General features: G+C 39.9%; 1 long non-coding RNA gene across 8 annotated transcripts in view; it reads left to right on the top strand.

The window, feature by feature from the left end:
• LOC149795056 (uncharacterized) overlaps positions 1–15,343 on the top strand; it is a 131,157-nt gene extending 115,814 nt beyond the window's left edge. For all 8 annotated transcript variants that reach the window (XR_016422249.1, XR_016422246.1, XR_016422252.1 and 5 more), the window contains 2 exons: positions 11,445–12,488; positions 12,656–15,343. This is a non-coding gene — a long non-coding RNA (uncharacterized LOC149795056). The remainder of the gene's footprint in view (positions 1–11,444; positions 12,489–12,655) is intronic.
• Positions 15,344–22,383: the final 7,040 nt, after the last annotated feature.

The following is a 22,383-nucleotide window of genomic DNA, read 5'->3' as shown; positions in this document are numbered from 1 at the left end:
AACGTGGTGGCAGTCCTTTCCTTTTCTTTCCTTGGGGTTTTCTGGAGGGTGACATTTTTGCTTGTGGGTTCCGGGACATTCACCGAACAGACACTAATGTCGATGACTTAACGCACACCCTTTTATCTTTTTTTTGGGACTATCGCTTTGTCATAAAGGTGACAATGTTTTTCCCAAAATCGCCAAGGAATCCTCCCCTTTGTTGACGCCTCTTTTTCTTGGAACGACTGTGTCTTTTCTTAGGGTAATGTCGATGCTTGACTAAGCGCTTTGTCGGATGACGCGTCTGCCTTTGTCTCTTTCTTTTGTGGCTTCTTGGAGGTGACATCTTTTACAAGTTCACTGATACCCCGACTTGGTCACAGGCTCTTTTTATACTGGAACGCGTCGCCACTGATTGTCTTTACGTTTTATCAGTTTGAGGACAGGCATGACATGTCGTGCAGGGGTATGCAACGGACTAAATCGAGCCAGTTCTTGCTTGGACAAATCCAGTAAACTTTGTAACATGCCCGATCTTTCTTGGACTTTGATTTTGGGAGAAGGTACTTTGTGAGCAGCAGCCACTGCCACTAAATTGGAGGGTCCTGCCACTGGGGAAGTTCTTTTGGGGGTCATCAACGGAGATGTTCTTGGTGTGATCAACGTCTCCAAGTACTCTTCAGTTCTGGGTGTCATCAACGGAGAAGTGGATGAACGTGAGGATGCCGGAGACGCAGTCACTGCCGTGGCAGGTCGTGGTTTGCGAGTGTAAGGTTGCGTCCTGGCCGAAGTGCCTCTCTTGCGACTAGTTTTCTTCTGTGGACTTTTCTTTTTCTGGGGACTTTTTCTCTGTTTCTTTTTCTGGGGGCTTCTTTTCTTTTTCCGGGGTGGTGGTGTCTGGTAAGAGGAGGGTCCTGCCACTGGAGAAGTTATTCTTCTTGGGGACCTGGTCTTTTTCTTTTTCTTCTTGGGGCTTCATTGGACTTTTGTCTTGGGGATAACTTTGGGGGCATTAGGATCCCATCTTAAGAGTGAGCGAATGATGACCCCTCCTAGAGTACCGCTCCCTCCAGGTTTCAAAATGATTTGTTTTTTGGTTTGAGTGTCAATGCGGGGATCGGCCAGTTGGACCAAAGCGACTTTGTTTCGATCGAAAAAGCGTTTGGTTTGATGAGGAATCTGAATGATTCCTTGGAGTAATTGACGTGCCGTCACCGTGAACCATCGTAAGACTTCTTTGAGACTAGCTTCTAAGACACGGGCTCATGTTTGTGGATTTTTTTCTCGACTGATGCCATACAAGGCACGAATCAATTTGACGGGAAGATGCAACTGAAGGGACGTCATGTTCACACTGTGTGAGACAGACGAAAAAGGGTCTGAGGTTTTTATAGATTTTTTGATGGGGAGTGAAATGAAGTCGAGGACGGAGACGTGTACAGGACAGGCCCTCCGTCTTGGCACCAGTGGTGAAACAAGTGGGTACGAAATCGCAAATCCTCGGGGGTCGTAGGTTTCAAATCGACGAGTAAATAGGCGTGTGGCGTTTGAGTGGCATCGTCATACGCCTGAGTCAGCCAAGGCGTTCCTAACTGTTTGGCTAAGACTTGCACTTGCGATTTATCTCGAGGGCTTTTAAACAAGACCACGTAATGCGCATTGAGACTGATGGTACGATGGGCTTTACTTTGTTGAAACAAATTTTGGGTGATGTAAACGACACTGGCATTACGGTGATGCCCTTTGCGCGTGAACCACAATTTAATTTCTTCTTCGTCTTCTCCTAACATGTCGTCGAAAATGACCAAATGGGTTTGACGGGAGTCAGAGACGATGCCGTCGTCTTCTTTAGGAATGCCTTCCACAAACACGATGGAATCGCCTTGACTTTCTCGCAAGAGGCTGTACGCCGATTGCCACTCTTTGTAACACCACACGATCCGTTGAGGGGGTCGATCGATCAAATGATGTTTATGTTCGATCAAACGTTTGACGAATTCGGTTTTGCCTGAACCGCTAGGTCCAGCAATGAGCATGTTAAAGGGATGGCGAAGATACAAAGCCTCCCAACTGGCACGATCTAAGTGTTCGTCGATGACTTTGACAGTAGAGGAAGAGGGAGCAGAGACAGTAGAGGTAGCCATGGTGTGAGAAATGTCACTTGTGACACGAAAAACAAACAAGACAAGAGTTTATATACTTTTTCAGAACACGTTTATTGAATGTTTTTTTTCAAACATGAATACGAAAGACAAAAATACATAAAAGCCAAAGGCTTAAGTACAAGGATAAAAGGCACATGATAACGATGAACGTGGAATAAACACAAGTGTCTGTACAACAATCACATCTTTTGGGTAATGTTCTAACCAGTTCTATAGTAGGGGGTAAGGTCACACAAGTGTCCTCCCGAAAGGGTCTTTTAGGTCTGTCCACGACAGTCCTGTCCTGGGTGACGGGTTCTTCTGGCACCGTCACTAACACGGGTTGAAAAGTAACTTTTTTCCTTGAACAACTCTCGTGCATACTGGGCCACTTCTTGGGTCCAAGCCTCAAAATCCCATTCTTTCCAGGCACGGACATCTGTCCAATGGGGATGTAAGTCACAAGCTACACACACATCATCATACACGTCTTGGGTAGCTAAAAGTTGACGAATCTTTTTTTCCCGTAGAGGTCGAGAAGTATCCAGATGAAAACGCAAGGCTTTGAGCAAAAGGAGTTTTTCGTGACCATTTAAGGCCATGGAGGTGGTAAGTACTGATCGTAAAGAGTCCACAAAGAATCGGCTGGTAAACGAAATCCCAAAAAACAAGTCACTAAGACACACACCACTTGTCGTCCCAAATTGAATGGATACAGTTCTTGTAATAATCGATGGTAATGATCCACGGTTTGAATATGGTCATTGAGTTCCTTCCACGGAATCTGTTGGATGACATGTGACATAAGTCGTGGCATGGCAGCCTGTTTTTATAGTCTCTTTGTTTCGGAAACAATACACGTACTTTCTAGCCAGAGATCTTCGTTCTCCAGTAGGGAATCTAAATCTTGCATACTGTAACCGAAACTTCAGAGTTCGTTTAGAAGTTTCCTCTTCCTCTAAGTAGATTCCACGTAAAATATGTTGATAATCCTTTAACTTGTCTTCCTCAATGTATTGCTGTAGGTGAATCTCGAAGTAACCAAAATCATGAACATTTCGATCATTCACTAACTCAAAGTGTTGAACAAGGTCTGACCACTGAAACAATTTCTGATGAATCAGTTCTCTTATACCATTCAGGTACCAGTGGTTAAAGACCTGGTGACGTAACGGATGCAATTGTTCTTTACGTTTGACTTGTATTTTCACCAGCTCTCGGTAAATGCGTTCTCTCAACTCCACAGGCAAAGCACGAATGTTCTCTAGCAAAGTATCCATGAATATGTCATACTAAATCCTCTTTGGTCTGACACAAGAAATGTACTGTTTGCACAAACATGGTTTCACTTCAGTGTCGAATTTAAATCGTTGAGTCACTAATCTACACATTACAATTCGTTCAGAAGTTTCCTCTTTCACTAAGTTGACATTGTGTTCAAGATGCTGGTAATTCGTTAACTCTTCCTCTGGAATTCGATGCAGTACGTTTACAATGATGTAGGTAGAATCGTCCATACCAAACCAATCCTTTTTAAAACTAGAGGATCGTTGATCAATGTCTGTCCGATGGAACACTTTCAATTGAATCAATCCTTGTATAGCCTTCAGGTACCAGTGGTTCAAACACCGGTGACGTAACGGATGCAATTGTTCTTTACGTTTCACTTGTATTTTGACCAGCTCTCGATAAATGCGTTCTCTCAACTCCACAGGCAAAGCACGAATGTTCTCTTGTAAAGTATCCATGAACAGATTATTATGGTAAGAAGTTACTTCAATGTCTCGGTCCCACTAAGGGCAAGTAATGACAATTCGGTGACCATCGAGCATGTTCTACGTAGGCCGAATCTTGCGGTTCCCAGTGGTGAAGTGTCACATCACAACTGAAGCACCTGACTTTATCTCCTTCGCCCAAGTAGAAAAATCCGGCTCTGGCTAATTCTTCAGGGGTCGGTCCTCCCAGATACTTTGGCCATTTTCCTTTGAACGATTGAAGACGATTTTCAAAGTCGCAGTATTCCGACAAACGCACAGGAAACGAATATTCGTTTTTCACAGGTTCGTTTCGATGAGGGTTGGGTGACAGGAACAGGAGTTTGCTCAGGGCTGGATGACATCCGTAGGGAGGTAAACGTGAAGGTGAACATTCCCCTTTAAACCCGGTAAAATGTCTAAGAGGACGAGCGGCATCGCTTTCGCATCCCTCAGGTTTGACACGCACAGCATCACTTTCCATGACAGGGGCAGTGAGAACAAAGTTCCCATGATGCTTTACGGCATCGCTCAGGTCACAACGTACAGCATCGGTCCCATCGCAAGGCTCACAATCGCACTCGTCTGCAAACTCCATTACGCAATTACAATGGTAACCACATGGACAATCGCAGTTTCCTTCCGGACATTTTCCGTCGCAATGCCTGGGTCTTATCCATCCAATATTAGTCACACTAGAGGAAGATACAACTTTTTTACAATCCCCAAACTGGAACGATGTCTCTTTCAAAGTATTCATCTTGTTCACTCGGTCTTGGTAGTCACAATGAACTATCGATCTTGACCATAGCCCCTTTTTATACTAGTCGCAATGCAGTCTCCAGCTTGTACATCTTTCCTTTTTTACGTTTTTTATGTCTTGTTTCGGAAGGTACCGTCTCTAAGGTACCGTCAACATTGTACCGTAGTGTAATGGGTGGAAAGGCCATAGAAAGGTAAGGGCAGTGCGGAGACCATCGAGTATGTTCCAGAATAGCTGAATCTTTATAGATACATAGATCCATTTGTAACTTCAGTCCGCAAGCGAAACACTGTACCTCGTATCCCAATCCTGACTCAGGTCCCAAGTAGACAAATCCTGTTCTAGCTAAAACATGCGAAGAAGGTAATCCTTCCCTATCCGTAGGCCATTTCTGAAACGTGTCCAATCGACGGGCACAATCACAATAGTCAGGTAAGAAGACTGGAAAATGGTAGGGTTTGAACTTGGAGTTCTCATCGGGTTTCTCACTCAATTCTTGCTGTGGCGAAGTCATCTTTCTGGTGGGTGGCTATCCTCTTACAACCAATGTTTTATACCAACGTGTCCATACGGTAAGGTGAAATGATTGGGAAGTCGCACTCGCTTCTGGTACACGATTTGATAGACTTTTTCCAAAGGTCGACTGACGATGTGATGAGTGGGTAAACGTACAATCTTGTTCGGTTGATAGGTGGTCACTTTAAAGTTTCCATCCTCTCCCGATTGCAAGGCTTCTTTCAATACCCCAAAGTTGACCACTCGACTGGTACGATAATTCAGAGTCAGTCCTTTCACTTTGCACGTCGTGTGCACTTCTCCTTGTTTGTCCCGGTATTCGTAGCCGTAATTTTTGGGACCGCCACTGACGAAACTTAGAATCTTGTCGTCGGGATGCTCGTCTGTCCAGGCTCCTAAACGGTCTCCTTCGATGCTAGGGTGATGTTGAATCGGGTGATGGATGTAAATGCAACTGTCCGTGTCAAAGTACAGGACACGTTCTTCTAACAGTTCTAAAGCTTCGTACAATTTTAAGCGAGCATGAGCTGTCACGTAAGCCGCAATGATGACATTTCCAAAAGGGTCGTCTTGTACAAAGTCCAGATCTTCTTCGTAATTGACCAAGATCAAATTCTCTCGAACGACGTCCACGTGTTTCATGTATTTGGTTTTGTCGTGAATCATCTGGAAGTAGCGGGAAGGTTCTGTCAAATATTCCGTCTTGGGTAAACACGGTCGTTGTGCCATTTTACCCCACAAGCAATTTAACATCAATTTGGCAAACGATCGCCTGCCTTCGTTTTTCTCGATGTGGTCTAAAGTGATGCCTTCTTGTTCGTAGTATTTCTCTTTGAATTGTATTTGGTCTTCGGGAGTGTGACACCAGGAAGGATAGCCGCTGGCTTCTTGCTTCAGTTTCAAAAAGGCATCCACGTAGTCTGTGAAAATGCCTTTCTGTGTGGGGTCACCCTTGTGGTATTGTTGTGTCTTGGGAAAGTGACAAATTTCGTACACTTCTAACAGTTGGTATCCCATGTCCAGAGCTTTGAACAATTCTACGCTGACCCAGGTTCCCGTCAAGGCCCGTTCTTCCTGGGTGTGCTGACAAGGCTGATCTTGGTTGCACGTTTCGGCACAAGTACGGCACAAGGGAAACATCAGTTTGCCTTGACAATGGTGAGGTAAGACGGGATGGTATAGGTTCGTGGGAGGCAAAACTTTGCACTTGATCAAGCCTTCGTATTGTCGAATGTTGACCAGGTCGATGTGTTCCGTCAGCAATTGCGGGTGCCCTACAGGAAAGCGACAATATTTGCACACGTAGGGATACAGCGAACACACGTCCAAGTATTTGATTTCTTCTCCTTTCTCTTCGTCGGCTTGGTACAGCAAACAGGTGGCATTGGTCCTTCCTCCGTACAAACTATCCCTCGGGTTCAGCGGGTCCATGAACTGGTAACTTTCCACGAGGCGTTTAAACTCGGGATCGGTTTTCAAACGGTGATCGTATTCGTGTTCCCACATTTCCACCACTTGTATCCTTCCTGTTCTAACTTCAGGCGTCGCTGACAAGTGTCCTGGTACAAGTCTTCCATGGTTCGTTGTAAAAACTGATTTTTAGTGCCACGGTCAGGGTAACAGACGGGACATCCGTGAAATAAGCAACCGTTAAACTCGTACACGATCTTGGGGTTTTCTAAGTCCCAGCCATCGACCGAATACGTTCCGATGGTCTTTTCGCCCCCTCCGTTGCGGGCATGCTGAATCCACTTGTCTTCCTTGTCGCACAAGTAATGTAACCAACGTAGGGCTTTGACCGAGTATTGACGTTTGACATAGTGGGTCGTTTGAGGGCTGATGACAGCCACGGTGTTTTCAGGCATGAATCGTTGTCGATACACTAAGGAACACGTTTTGGCAATGGTGCAAGCTTCTTTCAAAGGATCGACCCCTCCGTGTTCCATGAACAGTTCTCGAAATTTTCCACAGCAACGCCGTAAAATGTCCACGTCGGAACGACAATACTTTAGCATTTCTTCCTGAAAGTCGAAAGGGTCCGAGGCGTGAGCCTGGTACCAAGCGTAGAAAGCTTCTCGTTGTTCGGTACGCATGTTGTCGGGGTCGTAATAGTGAGCCTCAGGTAAATGGGGTAGAACGGCGTGTTGATTGACTTCCGTATTGAAAAAGTGTGGAAAGTACCCTTTAACCATTTCTGTCATTCCAAACGTTTTAGGCATTCGACTCAAAGGCATGGCCAAATAGCTCATCGAATCTTTAAACTGTACTTGTCCCACTTGCATGAAAATGATTTTGGCTCCGTTCAAAGTCACTTTAGGACGTTCGGTGCCATGTTCCGTATAGTATCTGAGAAGAAACTGTCCATCGTATCCGGAGAAATTGTGAGCCATCACCGTGGCATGACGATGACAATCTCCGTAACGTTCGATGTCCTCTTGGCTCCACGTCTTGTCGATGGGGTCTAAGACCCATTGGGCAAAATCGGCTAACGTGTTCGGCCCCCGAAAGATTTTTTCACGCCCTCCAGGAATCTTGCTGCAGTGAGGGCAATGACTGAAGATAGGTTCTTGAATGCACTTCTCGCACGCTCGATGAGCCACGCAGAAATTAGGAATGTGAATGCCAGTCTCTTGCATGCATTCGAAATCAAAAAAGATGAAATTGCCTTTCTTCTTGTGACCGTCCTCTTTCTCTGGTGGGGGTTGGTATTTTTGCACGTAGCATTGGTGTTTCAAGTCCACGATGTGATGACAAATGTGACATTTCTTTTTTCCTGAACATACGTGTGCCTTGGTACTATTGGTACGTATGCCTTGTCCACACATAGGGCACAATCTCAGGAGTTGACAAGCACATTTCTGCTGTGAACCTTGCGTCTTCAGATGTTGTTGGTACCAGGTAGGGCTGACAAACGTGCGCAGACAAGTTGAACAAGGCACTGGTTCTTCGCTCAGACAGGGTGAAGAGGCCAAACATCCTGAGCATTTCAATCCACAATGCTTGTGTTGCTCTCGATTATTATAACCACGGTCACATTTCTCACAGTAATAACCGTATCCCAGGAATCCGGTGATACTGGTAATGGTATCGAAATGGTCATCGTGATGATAAACATGAATGTATTTTCCGTCCTTAAAATCTTGCCCTCGAAACAACAGAGGTCCGCGCACTTCTTGAGGGTGCACTTTCAAGGTGTATCGTGGAGCTAGGGCATCTTGCAATTTTTGCATCTCAGGAATGCCACAGGGTGTGTCTTTGGACAGGCCAGCTTGTTGCAACAGGAGTTCTGCTTCGTTTCGTTGTTTGGCTCTGTCCGATTGTCGAATAGTTTTCCAGGTTCTTTTCCATTCCACCGTGTCGTTCTTGTTGGCATAGGTTTGTCCCACCACGATGGCACAGGCTAAACACATCTGGTCATGAGGATTGTGAATTTGGACAAGGCTACGCTTAATGCTGCGAAGCTCGTTCACCAATAACATCTTTTTGCGTCCGGTCCCTTGAGGAGGAGAGACGTGGGACATGTCCAATGTGGCTTTACCATCGGTGATGTCAAACTGGTCATTAGATTGTTGCACGTGTTGAATCTTGTCCATGACTTTGGAAGCGGTCAATTCTGCAGGGGTGCTAAACTCGATCCAAACAGGGGATTTCAAACCGTCGTGTTGTATGGAAAGTCTCAAGCGATCGTCTTCTTTGGGTTGACATTGTCGCTTGAGTGCAGTGAGCAGAGAATCCCACACTCCGGTGATGAACCCTTCTGCTTTCTCTAACGGTACTTCGGACTTGAAATCTTTAAACTTCACTGTGTATTTGTAAGCCGTGGTTCTAAATTTTCTAGAGGAGCGCTTTTCCGTCTCTCGAATGGAATAGTATTTTTCAGGGTTGACTAAGGGTGGTGAACTTGGTTTAGAGGGTTCGGATTCTGGTTCACTCATGTCCTCTTCAAAATCACTGGCATGAATTTGTGCCAAGATTTCAGCCCTGGTACGAGGCGATAGATCACGTTTCTGCCTCTTACTTTCTTTTTCTTCTTTCTTCTCGAATGAATGGGATCGTTTCATCTTGAAAGCAAAAAGTCAAATGACTCAAGTTCAAACACCATAAACTACTTTATAGTCATAGCAGACCAGCGTATATAAAAGGGTGTGTGTCTTGTCCTTTCACTATTCATTTCACTCTCAAGCCGAGCACAACGATGGAAGAGACTAACCAGATGGAACGTTTCGTCAGAGCTTTGCGAGGGGTCATTAGAAAATTCTCTTCAGACCAGCCTATGGACTACTCTCCTTCCTTTAGAGATAAAAGTCAAGATACTTGCTATATCTGTCAGAAGAAAGGGCATTGGTCTTCAGAGTGTCCAGACCGTCAAATGCTTTGCTTATGTGGATAGTCTATTGAAGTGATTTATAAAAATTTTTACAATAGTGATGGGTAGCAAAAAAAAGTGAGTGAGTGTTTCTTTTAGGTCGGCGCGTTCTTGTTGTTTTTTTGGTCATGATCTAGGTAAGATGAATTTTATGTTTTAGGGGATGTTTTCCTTCACGTCCGCGCTTTCAGTATAAATTGAAACTCGTTCGGCAGTCCAGCTACCCTTGTTGATTGATCAACACCAAAAATGAACACGAGACTGGAGAAACTGTTGGAACTTCATGTGCATCTGGAATATGCCAGGCGCATATTAAATGAACTGGCCGCGGAAGCCATTGTCGAGGAGGGAAGGATAAGAGAGGAGGAAAGAAGAAACAAAGAAGAGGAGGAGAGAAGATATAAAGAAGAAGAAGAGGAAAGAAGATACAAAGAGGAGGAGGAAAAGGAGAGAAGAAAAAATTTCAGAATCCCAGAGAGCGAAAATTGGGATTCTGAAGCGACATATCCTGCCTCTGCTCTCTCCCCCCAAAAGGTAAAAAGTAACTGGGGGATAAGATGTGTATGTGGCGCCAGGCCTGGAAGGTGCCACCATTAACCAGGTGTCCATGAAGTTCCAAACAAAATGGCCCTTTTCAGGGCTACCCAATACTCTAGAAAAGAAATAACGATAGATTTGCCAATGTGTGTAGGTAGAGTAGTGTGAATATAAACACTAACTCTTTTTTAATGTGTGAGGGTATGTGTTGGTGTGTTAGTGTTTATAAGAGCTCAGGTATGTTTGTGTGAATAGTAGATTATGGGTTTATTTATTGTTTCTTAGCGTATGTGGAGAGTATAGTTGGGGTTATATTATATGAAATGAGAAAGTAGGGGGATGTTTTCCTTCATGTCCGCGCGTTGTTCGGTCATGATCTAGGTAAGATCAATTTTATGTTATTAGGGGGATGTTTTCCTTCACGTTCGCGCTTTCACTATAAGAACCCACAGTGTTCGTTGTTCAAACCATTCTGCAAAGAATAAAAAGAAGATGGCGTCAAACCAAATGGACAAAATACAAACCTTACAAGACGTTTTAGACAACTTAGGAATAATGGAACAGATGCTAATAAGACTCGTTGAAGACCATTATTCCTATAGTCCCCATCGTGTAAAGATGGAAATTAACAACTTAAGAAAAGCAAAGGACAAGATTAGTGGTGTGATGAAGGAAATAAAGGAGGAGAAGGAGGATGAAGTGGAAAAGATAAGAATAAAAACATGGAACGAAAAAATTGAAAAAGAAAAAAATGAGAAGAGGAAGAAAGAAGAGGAGGAAGAGAAGAAAGAAGAGGAGGAGAAAAAAAAGAAGAGAAAGAGTGTTGGAGATAAAATAAGAAGTTGGTGGAGGAAAAGAAGAAATTAGAAGCAGAAGAAAACCCAAAGGCCCTTTTCAGGGCCAGCCATATTTCTCGAAAAGAGATAGTCTTTCCATTGCCTACCCCTTTTTTAAAAAAATTTTTTAAAAAAATCTCATGTTCAATTTCCATTGACGCTATACAGTCCCACCCTGTTTAAATCCTTTGACGCTATACAGTCCCAATTCCCATGTTCAATTCCTCTTGAGGCTATATCGTCCCACGATTTTTCTCTATGTTAAATTTCCATTGAGGCTATATGTTCCCAAGGGTGTTTTTAATGCTAATTCCCATTGAGGCTATAGGATCCCCATTCACTACTCATGTTTGTAACTACTGCTTTTACAGTTGACCAGTGAAGGTAAAATCTGATATTTAGATTTGATCAATTTTTCCATCACTATGCTAGAATTATTATAAATAATAAGCTATTATATTTTTTTTAAATGCAGCATGGGTAACATGTATATACTTTTCCTTCTGCAGTAACATTATAACTGTTGAAACTGTTCTTTTATTGTAGGTATTCTGCTGTCCTGGTTGTCCTGTGAAATTCACTAACGAAGACTTTATTTTGAACCATTAATTGTGCAGACATGTTCCTTATAGAAAGAAAATGGAGATGATTTGTATGTTTCTTGAAGCATTTATTGCAAAATCTGAAATGACTGCAGACCTGTTTACTCGTCCATATTTTACCGTATTTGTACAGAATAAAGTCCCTCGGTATGGTCATTGACCGGAAAATACGATTTGAGGATGCATTTATTATTAATATTTTTGAATTAATTTGTAAGTGGTTTTTATTCCATTTTGTTTTGTTGTATCATCTCTTCAGTCCGCGTCCGTGTCTGCAGTCTATGCCACATCATTGATTTTAACATTCTCCGCATCCGGTTGTTTAAACAAAGAAAATTGTCGATGATAAGAAAGTTTTAGCATGACAATAGAAAGTCTAAAAATAGAAAGCAGCATTTTCTACCAGTCTATAATACTCTGTGGCCATGCCTTAAACCATCGTCTCAAAGAGAACTTAGACTTTTCCTGTGCACGTGGTGGATGGAATGACTGTTCACAGCATGTGGAATCAGAAAATCATGCAAAATTGGAATCATTAGTGAAGGGAAATATAAATGTTTTGTCAATGATGAAGGGAAAGGAAGTCATTGATCAACACATATTTCAAAAGCAAATAACACGGGCTGAGGCGATTCTCTGTGAGTTGATCATAAATATGAATTTGTCATTGAGCACAGCTGACAAGTTAACAGAAGCAATGACAAATATGTTCCCAGATTCCAAAATTGCACAAGGTATTTAGAAGCAATCCATTACTGTAAATGTTAACAAAGCTGATATCAGATTTTATGAAATAAATAAGACTGCCTTCACATATCTAGATGAACTTATTATTTTCTGAGAGGATGGGTGATGGTAACAATTTATGTCATAATGTTTTGTATTAAGTCTTCCTTAAGCGTGTAAAATGTAGAGATTTGGCTTTATTTTAAATGTTACGGATATGTATGAAGCTGAGAAAACAGATTTTCTAGAGAAAGTAACAGAGGTTGTTGTTGTTGTTGTAGGGTTTAACGCCATTTTTCAGCACACAATAGGCTATACATGGCGGCCAGTATTAATGGTGGAGGAAGAACCCGGGAAAACCCCAGAAAGAACCACCGACCCACGAGAAGCTACTGGCAAGCTTTCTCACATACCCACATAGTAACAGAGGTAAATAACAGCATGAATTTGGGTGTGTGGAGGTATTCCTTTGTGGGTTTTTATCACTGTAATATAAACATGTTTAAATCAATGGTCATCTGCAGATTTTGCTTAGAACACAGAGGTGCCTGAATATCAATGTCTTTACAAAATAGGAGTTATTTACAGAATAGTGTGGGGCGCCGAGTGGTCTAAAGTGCTCTCCATTACGTATCACTGCCATCTCACCTGTGTCTGCGTGGGTTTGAGTCTCAGTTTCAGCCAATGTGTGCATGTGAGAAAGCTTGCCAGTAGCTTCTCATGGGTCGGTGGTTCTATCCTGGGTTTTCCCGGGTTCTTCCTCCACCATATATACTGGCTGCCATGTATAGCCTATCTTGTGCTGAAAAATGGCATTAAACCCTACTACAACAACAACAAAATAGTGTATCATCAGTATGTCGTGCAATACTACATAATGGTAATTATAGTTTATTTATAGTGTCTACAGTTTGTGCCCTGTTTCATAGGTGATATGTGCTAAGATGCTAGAAACACTGAATGAAAATACAGACACTGCTTAAAATACTGACAAGAAAATGTATGGGTAAACAAGTCTGTAACTGTTCAAAATTAGCCCAATTAATTTGCTTCTTCTGGGCACCATACATGCATTAGAATTTTATTGTATTATATATTTGGTGTTTTCTGTGATACAAAGTTTTATTGGTTACATTTTTGAGTATAAGTACAAAAGTATTTTTTTTTCTTAAAGAACTAATCAGCTCTTTGTTTCCTCCATATAAACTTTTTTGAATAGAATGTGAAAATGTGAATTATTAATTTTGAAACAATACAATATTAATGTATTATGTATTATATATATATATATATATATATATATATATATATATATATATATATATATATATATATATGTGTTACATAAAAATGTGAACTAAAAATATTTATTTTGGGTCCTTGGGTTATAGCTGTCATCACCAGTTTTGAATGAGGAAAACTTGTGCTACTTCACTATTTTCCTATTTTTACTGAAAACCCAACTTAACTAATTCAGTTGTGCATTTTTTTAATTAATTAAACAGATTCTTGTAAAACTCAGTTTGGCTCATATTGTATTTATTGATCACTCAATCTAAAAATCACCCACAACATCTTTATCAGATTTGACTTTTTCACTGAAACATTTTAATTGACATGTATTGTGCTCTGCACTTTTTGATTTGTAAACAGTGCATCTTTCCTTGTGATTACCTGTCCTGCAAACAATCCACTGGTTTTTGTTGGTATCAGGACCATCTCTTACATGCATTACAAGCTGCAGTTGTTTGATCTTTGTTGGCATCGTGCCACAGAAACTTCTGCAGCCAAGAATCTTTGAAGTTCCATTTCTTTATTTATCATATTCCATGTTAAAGTCAGGTTTAGTTTTAAGCCTTTTTTTTAATATAACATTTTATTCAACTTTTCTTCATCTTGCACAGGCTTTATAAGAAAACAATCCATCCAGATGCATTCTGTGGAAAAGCCATCATAGTCACACATAAAATGGTTTCAAGGAATCAATTGGCTGGTTCAAAACAGCAGATTCCTTGGGGGAAACCCTATCCTCCAGTCAGTGAAATTTGTTCTTGTGTAAAACAGCACTGTCTGCTTCCATTGTTTGTATCTACAAAACCTGTGGCTGCTTTCAGCCCTAATCAATACATTTCAGTAAATAGATAATGCACTGGTATTGTACATGCTGGTAAGAATGAATGACATTTGACCAAGTCATATCAGAGACTTATAAAAATGGTACTAGCAGCTGCCTCGCTTGGCGCTTAGTATTAAGAGGTTAGTGTTAGGACTGATCGGCCTGTGACAGGATAATGTGACTGGGTGGGGCATGATGCTACATATCTGCGGCATCATGCCCCAGTGCTTGATATCACTACAAAATGTCACACTGCAGATATTATAGCGATATGACTGAAAAATTGTTAATGATGCGCTAAAAATCTAAAACACTTACACTTAATGTCTTTTTTTCATTTATTTTCATGATTGTAACTGACACAACAGTTGTGGTATTAATCAACAAAAAACTTAATAGAGAGTCGGAAATCTTTTCATTTCTTTGATGTAATAGATTTGATAGCTGTTCCAGTTCAGAATATTTCCGTATATTGGACAGTTTGTTTTCCTTTTATTTATTATTGTCTTCCAGTACTAATTCTAGAGTGACTGCATGTCAGTTCCTACTGGACATGATGACATAGTTAATGGGTCTCACTGCTCGGCTCCTTAAACTGCAGGTAGTCTACACAGTATTATGTTTTTTCCCCTCCTTTCATCATGGTATATAGTAATTCTTTTGTTAACCAGAAACTTTTATTTACATTTCAATCACATCAATAAATGGGTCTTGATTTTGCTCTGTTATATGATGCCCACGTGAAATTGACCAGAGCTATTTGCCCTTCAAATATTGACCCACTGTTTCTTTTTCATGTTATCAGCTGTCATCTATTGTATCGGGTTTTTAGTGAAACTCATCAAACGTCTTCATGAGATGAACATTTGTAAAACTTTATTTTCAATATTTGTATTTGAACTGCTCTATTGATGTTACCATTGTTGAAAATTATTAATGTTTTATAAATTCTTTTATGTTGTTCTTGTGGTTGGGAATACATAATAAAAGTTTCAAATGGCTATTATTTGTTTTTCTCACCCATGCAACAGAAAAATATAGTTGTTTTGCTAACCTTACTTTTCTTATCTCAGACCATTTATCTCGGTCAAGGTGTCCACGTGCTCAGAACTACTTTAAAAAAAGAAACCCTTGTTGTCTTCTGCTGTGCCTGACGTAGTTCTTTTAAAATCAAACAACAACAAATATATAACAAAAAACATAGTAGCTTATGTCAAACCATCTTTGAGAACACACCATACAAAACCATTTTGAGAGAGACAGAGATACACATGTAGATGATGTCGAGCTTTTTGATATTATGCTAGTTTGTTCCACGCATTGCTTGGTACATTTTCAGGTCAGCGTCATTAAATGTAGCTAAAGCTACCTAACTAGTTTTAGATACTTCGTGTGAAAAATGTACTGTTTGCAACAATTATGACGCTGACCTGAAAATTTACCGTGCTACAGATGGGACAAAATTCTCAATGCTGTGTGAAATGAACTATGACAGAAAACATTGATCTATGCACACAGACTATAGACGTATACACTTCATAGCCTCCCAACTCTCTTAACTACGGAAAACTTAGTAACAGACAGAAATGTGTTGTCAAACATGCTTTATTCTAATTTTGTTAAGCATATCCGTTGTGCCCCAGTTGAATCAAAAATAAATTTGCAATATTTAATGACAAATATTGCACTTGCCCACCAGAAGGAATCATTTATCCGTCGACACGTCCATAAGCAAATTTCACTATAGCACTTGCTATATTTCCAAGACAGAAAAATAAATTTTCAAAGAATCCGTGAACTTGAAAGTTTAGCACATGATTATCCGCTTGGGTCCGTATTTGGAGGGTGTTTTATACACGGGGGTAATTTTACAATCAATATTAAGGACAACACAAGTATGTCACAAACAGTTTCACCACCTCCAAAGAAAAGAAGAGTTATATACCATAGTGACACAGATTACTAATTACCCGTGAATAACCCAAGCATGAACACATGCTACATGTTACTTTTCGTTATAATAATAGCCTCTACTGCTACAATAGAGGTGTGGGCCCAGTATCGTTCCATTATTTACAACGAAATTTTCTAAATCGGATCTGATGAAAATGAAACATTCTCTTATAAAAAATATTAGCTATTTCTTGTTAATTTCATATAACATCCATATGTTAAATATAATTAATACCTCAATACTATGCAACGTTTTATGTTATTTTTATTTTTTGCGGGCTCATGCATAACTACTGTGTCCTTCGGATGACACGGTCACACCACAGTCCTCATAAACATGTTTGTACTAATGGACCGTATGTAAATATTTGCGCGTAAACTATATTGCAAAAGTGAGTTCTTTTTTACTTTAAAGGAAATTATTGGGTGAGAAAAAGAATCTACGTTGGGTTATGGACTGAGACAAGGACATCCCAATCAAGGGGTTACATTGTCTCCCTCTCGGCAAGCCTCGTGCGGAGACAAATAATATAACCCCTTGACTGGGATTTCCTTGTCTTGGTCCAAACCCCAACATAGATTATGTCTTTTTCTCACTCTGTCTCCATATGTATGTCTCGTGCTCTCTCTATATCTATTTTGCTCATTATCTCGTGCTCTGTCTCTCTTGTTCAATCCCTCTCTCCCTCTTGCTCTGTCCCACTTGCTTTTTCTGTCCATCTTCTCCCTGTATCACTTTGTCTCATGCTTTTTCTCGTTCTCTCTCTCGCTCTCACGCTCGGGTTCTTCCTCCACCATTAATACTGGCCGCCATGTATAGCCTATCGTGTGCTGAAATATGGCGTTAAACCCCACAACAACAACAACGCTCTCACGCTCTCGCTTTCTGTCTCTCGTGCTCTGCGTCTCGCTCGCTCGTTCTCTGCACCTGTCTCATGCTTGCTGTCTTTCACTCGGTCTCTTGCTCTGTCTCAAGCTTTCTTTCGCTCTCTCGTGCTGTATCTCTCACACACACATTGTCTCTCGCTCGCTCTGTATCTCACTCTCTCTCTCTCTCTCTGCTCTTCTGTTATCTACATTTTGAGCTTCTATGTACTGTATGCTGTGTCCTGTTATTTCTAGTGTATGTGCACATTGGTTTTGGTTTTTTCTTTATCCGTATGATCCAGAAAAAACATAGTTGACACCAATTCTTCACTAATTGCGTTGCACCTAGGTAAATACCAGTTCACGCCTTCCAAGTGATAAGGTGCGTAGACAAACACTGCAAGCACGTACGTTCAGAAAATGACTATCATCCAACCCGTATTCGTACCCTTCATTGGTGACTGCGCCCCCCCCCCGTCATATAAACCCGGTCACTTTTCTAGCCGCATGGCCAAAAAAATCAGTTTTTAATTCAACAGACGGGTAATCTCAAGGTCTAAGCCCCTGTACACTAATCATTTACAAATTCTCCAATAAGTAATTATTTGCATTTATTCAATAAAATAATGATATTTGTTCATAACTAATATCGATACAACAAACATCCGATCAATAATGTATTTTAAAATTTAATTTCCTTACAAACCCGCATAAATATATACACATATGTCCAATCACTATATATATAGGAAAGTAACTGATACAATAATTTTCTTGACAACATCGTATTCCTGAGTCCTGGGAGTGTTGAAGATGTTAGCAGAAGACAACATTTAATGGTCAGTAACTGTATGTTACATATTTTTCAATTGGAATTATCAACTGCAGATTAATTGAAATTTTATAAAACAAAAACATTGCATACGTGTAACTGATGTGAACTAGTACTTGACGTGTCATCGATACCAGGGATAAAACTTAGTTCCATATGATTAACTATAATTACAGATTTACCTTTATCCAGCATAGGAAACCTCTTATGACAAAAAGGGCATATGTATCGTAGAACTCCGATGATTCGTCTGCCCGATACAGCACCAACCACTTATTTCACATTATAGGGGGCGCTGTACAGACATACAGATGAACCATTTTTAATTAGGCCTCGCCAAGGCTGATCTAGCAAAGTAAACCACATGACAAAATCACATGAGTTACCGAAATATTGATGTTACTTCATATATAACCCTAACTCTAAATGACAAAATCCATTTTCCTATCCAACCTCAGGACTGATTTTTATGAAGTAACTACCTATCCATCAGGCTCCATGAGACATGTATCGTAGTGAAAACTGCATCCAGATCGTCACATCCGTTCATAGGCTATTAACTTAAAAATGTAACCCTAACCCTAACCTATGCTACATCTGTGGGAAATCACAGGAATCAGAATTTCTCCCAAACTACTAAAAACAATTTTTATGAACCAAGTACTGATCTTTCGGGCTCCATGAGACACGTATTGCTGTAGAAAGAGCATTCAAATCATATTGTCTGTTCTTGCGTTATTACCAGAAGCACATAACCCTAACCCTAAACCTAAGTCACAAGAATCCGATTTTCTAACGAATGCATCGACCGGTTCTCACCGAGGTATTGTTGGGTTACTCTCATGAAGACACATCTTTGGACATAAGTATCATAGAATTCCGATGATCCGTCCGCTACCTTAGTACCAAACACTCATTTTTTATTATGGGGACATTGTAGGTCGCAGACAGGCGGACGAACCATCCTTATGTTTGTCTCACCAAGGCTGATCTAGCAAAGCAAACCGCATGTCAAAATTCCAAGGCGGTATCGAGATAATCAGAAAATAGTGATGTGGCAACTTAGCCAATTTACGTCAAGCAGACTGTCTTACGGTGCTAATTTGGAAGACGGGCTTTATTCAAGTTTATGTCGTACAGGGTCTGTTTGTCACTTGAATCCAAGTAACTCCATAAGCCCTCAAGCTACCTTCATAGGCTAGGTGTCTCAGCATGCGTCTTTACCAGGCTCATTTGGTAGGGCCAATGTCAGCAAGCAATTCAAAAGGGTTACCAAGACATTCACCGAAAAAGACGAAATTCATCTAAAAACGACGCAGTCAAAATATTATTAGAAAGGCTATAACTTAGCAAAAAAAATCAAGCTCTCTTTCTCAACAAAGTATCAATAGATTTATCTCCTTAAGATCCGTATTTGGATACAGGTATCATAAAACTCAGATGATCCGTCTGCTCACTATAATACCAAACACTCATTTCGCATTATAATGGGTGCTGCAGGTCGCAGAAAGACATACGCACATCTTTACATAGGTTTACCCAAGGCAGATCAAGCAAAGCACAACGCATGAAAAATTCCAAAGATCTTGAGAAAATAGTTACTTCATGGGTAACCCTAATTCCTAACACAACATGACAAAATAAAAAAATAAAAATTTTTGCTCCAAAATCTCTCGACTGATTTTCATGAACCAAGTACCTATCTATCAGGCTCCATAAGACACGTATTGCAGTGAAAAGACCATAAAAATCACCGGGTCCATTCTTACGTATTACCATAAAACTGCAACACTAACCCTAACCTATGATAAACATAAGGGAAATCACAAGAATCCAGTTTTCTCCCAAAGCACTTGACCGATTTTCATGAAAGAAATACCTATCTATTGGGCTCTATGACACACGTACTGCAGCAAAAAGCGCATCAGAATTGCCGGGTCCATTCGTACGTTATACCAGAAAACCGTAACCCTAACAATAACCTATATAAATATATGGGAAATCACAAGAATTCAATTTCTCATAAACCACTCGACCGATTTTCATGAACGAAATACCTTTCTATCGGACTCCATGAGACAAGTATTTCAGTGAATACGGTATCCAAAATGGCACTATCTGTTCGGAAAACCGTAACCCTAACCTGACACAAGAACACAGTTTTCTCACAAATGCCTCATCTGATTTTTATCAACGAGGTATCATTGGATTCGTCTCCTCAAGATGCATCTTTACATTATAAATTCTATACTTGATTATTTTGATTCCAGTCTCTCTGCTTTTCCCCCAGTACATAGTAAAAAATAAATATGAAAAAGGTGCAAAATGCTCCTTATTTTGTCAATGAATTCCTATCAGTGAGTACTTATTTTCTATGTGTAGCATCCTTGACAGGCTTCTGGTTATATCAAGGATTAAATAAAAAGTGACTTCTTTGTTACAACATTTTTAATATGTCAAACCCTAAGTACATTGTTGAGTTCATCGTCTATACACACTTTCCAGACAATTGCACTCATCTCCTGTATTCATATCATCATTATTCCCAATGTTAGATTAAAATACATTGGAAAGCATCCTTTTGATTACCAGGGCCCAACTTTAAGGAATAGTCTGCCTCTTCAACTTAATCATAATGTAACTGCAACACGATTCATGAAAACTCACCTTTTCTGCAGTGAATCAACTTGAGCTATTTTTCACCTGTTCTCTTTTCTTAAGCATTTTTGTCTCAGTATGTGGTATTTTCCATTGATACATTTATCCAGACTATACTAATACTTGGAATATTATTATTATTATTATAGTAGTAGTAGTAGTAGTACTTGTGTATAATACTTACCTTTCTGCTTTGCATTGTACGTGTCTTTTACATGTTACACTGTTATCTTATTTTGTGTATAATGTAATTTTTTGTGCTTATTTAACAAGATCTTAATGGAACTAATTGTCATCTTGTTTATGTTAAAAGTCTATTTAGATTAAAAGAGATTTTTATAATTGGAAGATGATTTATGTATCCTTTCAAAACCTCTTCTCTGCTTAACCACTAATGTCATTATTAGTACAATGGTAGCTCACCATTTAGTGTATTATGTGTTTTGAAGGAAAGATGTAAGCCTTCTTCTTTAAGTCAATGCAAACACGGATGGGACTGAACTTTGGCCGCATGTGTCCCAGTTAAATATTAATGTTTTACGCAGATGCTGTAAGAAATATTAAAGAATCTGTCGTCCCCGAATCATGTCGACGTTTATGCGTTTATGGCAACTTTTTTCCATCAGATTTTGTTACATCAAAACACACATGGAGTTGAACTTAAAATTCAGGACACACACACACATATATATATATATATATATATATATATATATATATATATGTGTATATATATATATATATATATATATATATATATATATATATATATATATATATATATATATATATATATATATAGTAAGGCCAAACTTGAGTGTTACACAAAAACATGGCATTAGTTCTATGAAACATTTAGTTTGTTGAATAAATCATCAAGCCTCTTTCAGTTAACAAATAACCACAATTATTTGTTCTGTTTGACTGATATTAATGTCATTCACTTAGTCAACAAATATTTTCTCAATCTTAAGTCAGTTAGCATGTTGATTGCCTTCATGTTTGAGTCATTCTCCTGTTCTCACCATGAAAGTAAGACAGCATATATACATTGTATGAAGCTGCTGAAATAGACAACGTATTTTCCTCAGTACAGGACCTGCACTTGGGAGAATTAGACAGATAAGGTTTTGAAGTTTCAACTTGGGGGTTGTGGTTGGGAAAGGAGTGTGCTGTTCTTTTAGCCATTTCTACATTTGTAACTTCTGAACTGAAGAGGAAAAAACAAATGCAGTTATTGTCGTTGAATTTAGCATGGGAATTTTGTTTATAGTCATGCATGCAGACTACCAATCCAACATAATGCAAGAAATTATTTTGTCAAAAGACTTTCTATGAAGTGCCAGTTGGGGTGGGGTGGGGAATAGAAACAATAATGGTAGAATGATATGCGAGAAAGTCAAGAAATCAGATAAGGATCTCACTCCAATAATTCAGAACCCTTTATTTACCATAATTCCTATGATACAAATGTAGGAATTGAATACTGATGTAATATAATTACAGAGTTACCCGGGTTTCTGTGAGTTATTAGGGTTTCTGTAGCTTTATGGGCTTTACGTGTTGGTAATATTAATGAGAGTGTATAAACCCAGAGCTTGTATGGTGATGTCTTCAAGCAATCAGCCACCTGGGGCCTGTTTATAGTGGTGTCAAACACTGGGGCATCACAGTCACATTATCCTGACACTGGGCAACCAGACCACCAGAGTAGTCTGAGAAAATAGTAGT

This window comes from Sinohyriopsis cumingii, chromosome 7 (assembly GCF_028554795.1).
Source record: "Sinohyriopsis cumingii isolate HCF-2022 chromosome 7, ASM2855479v2, whole genome shotgun sequence".
Lineage (NCBI taxonomy): Eukaryota > Metazoa > Mollusca > Bivalvia > Unionida > Unionidae > Sinohyriopsis > Sinohyriopsis cumingii.
This window is presented reverse-complemented; position numbering and strand designations above follow the sequence as displayed.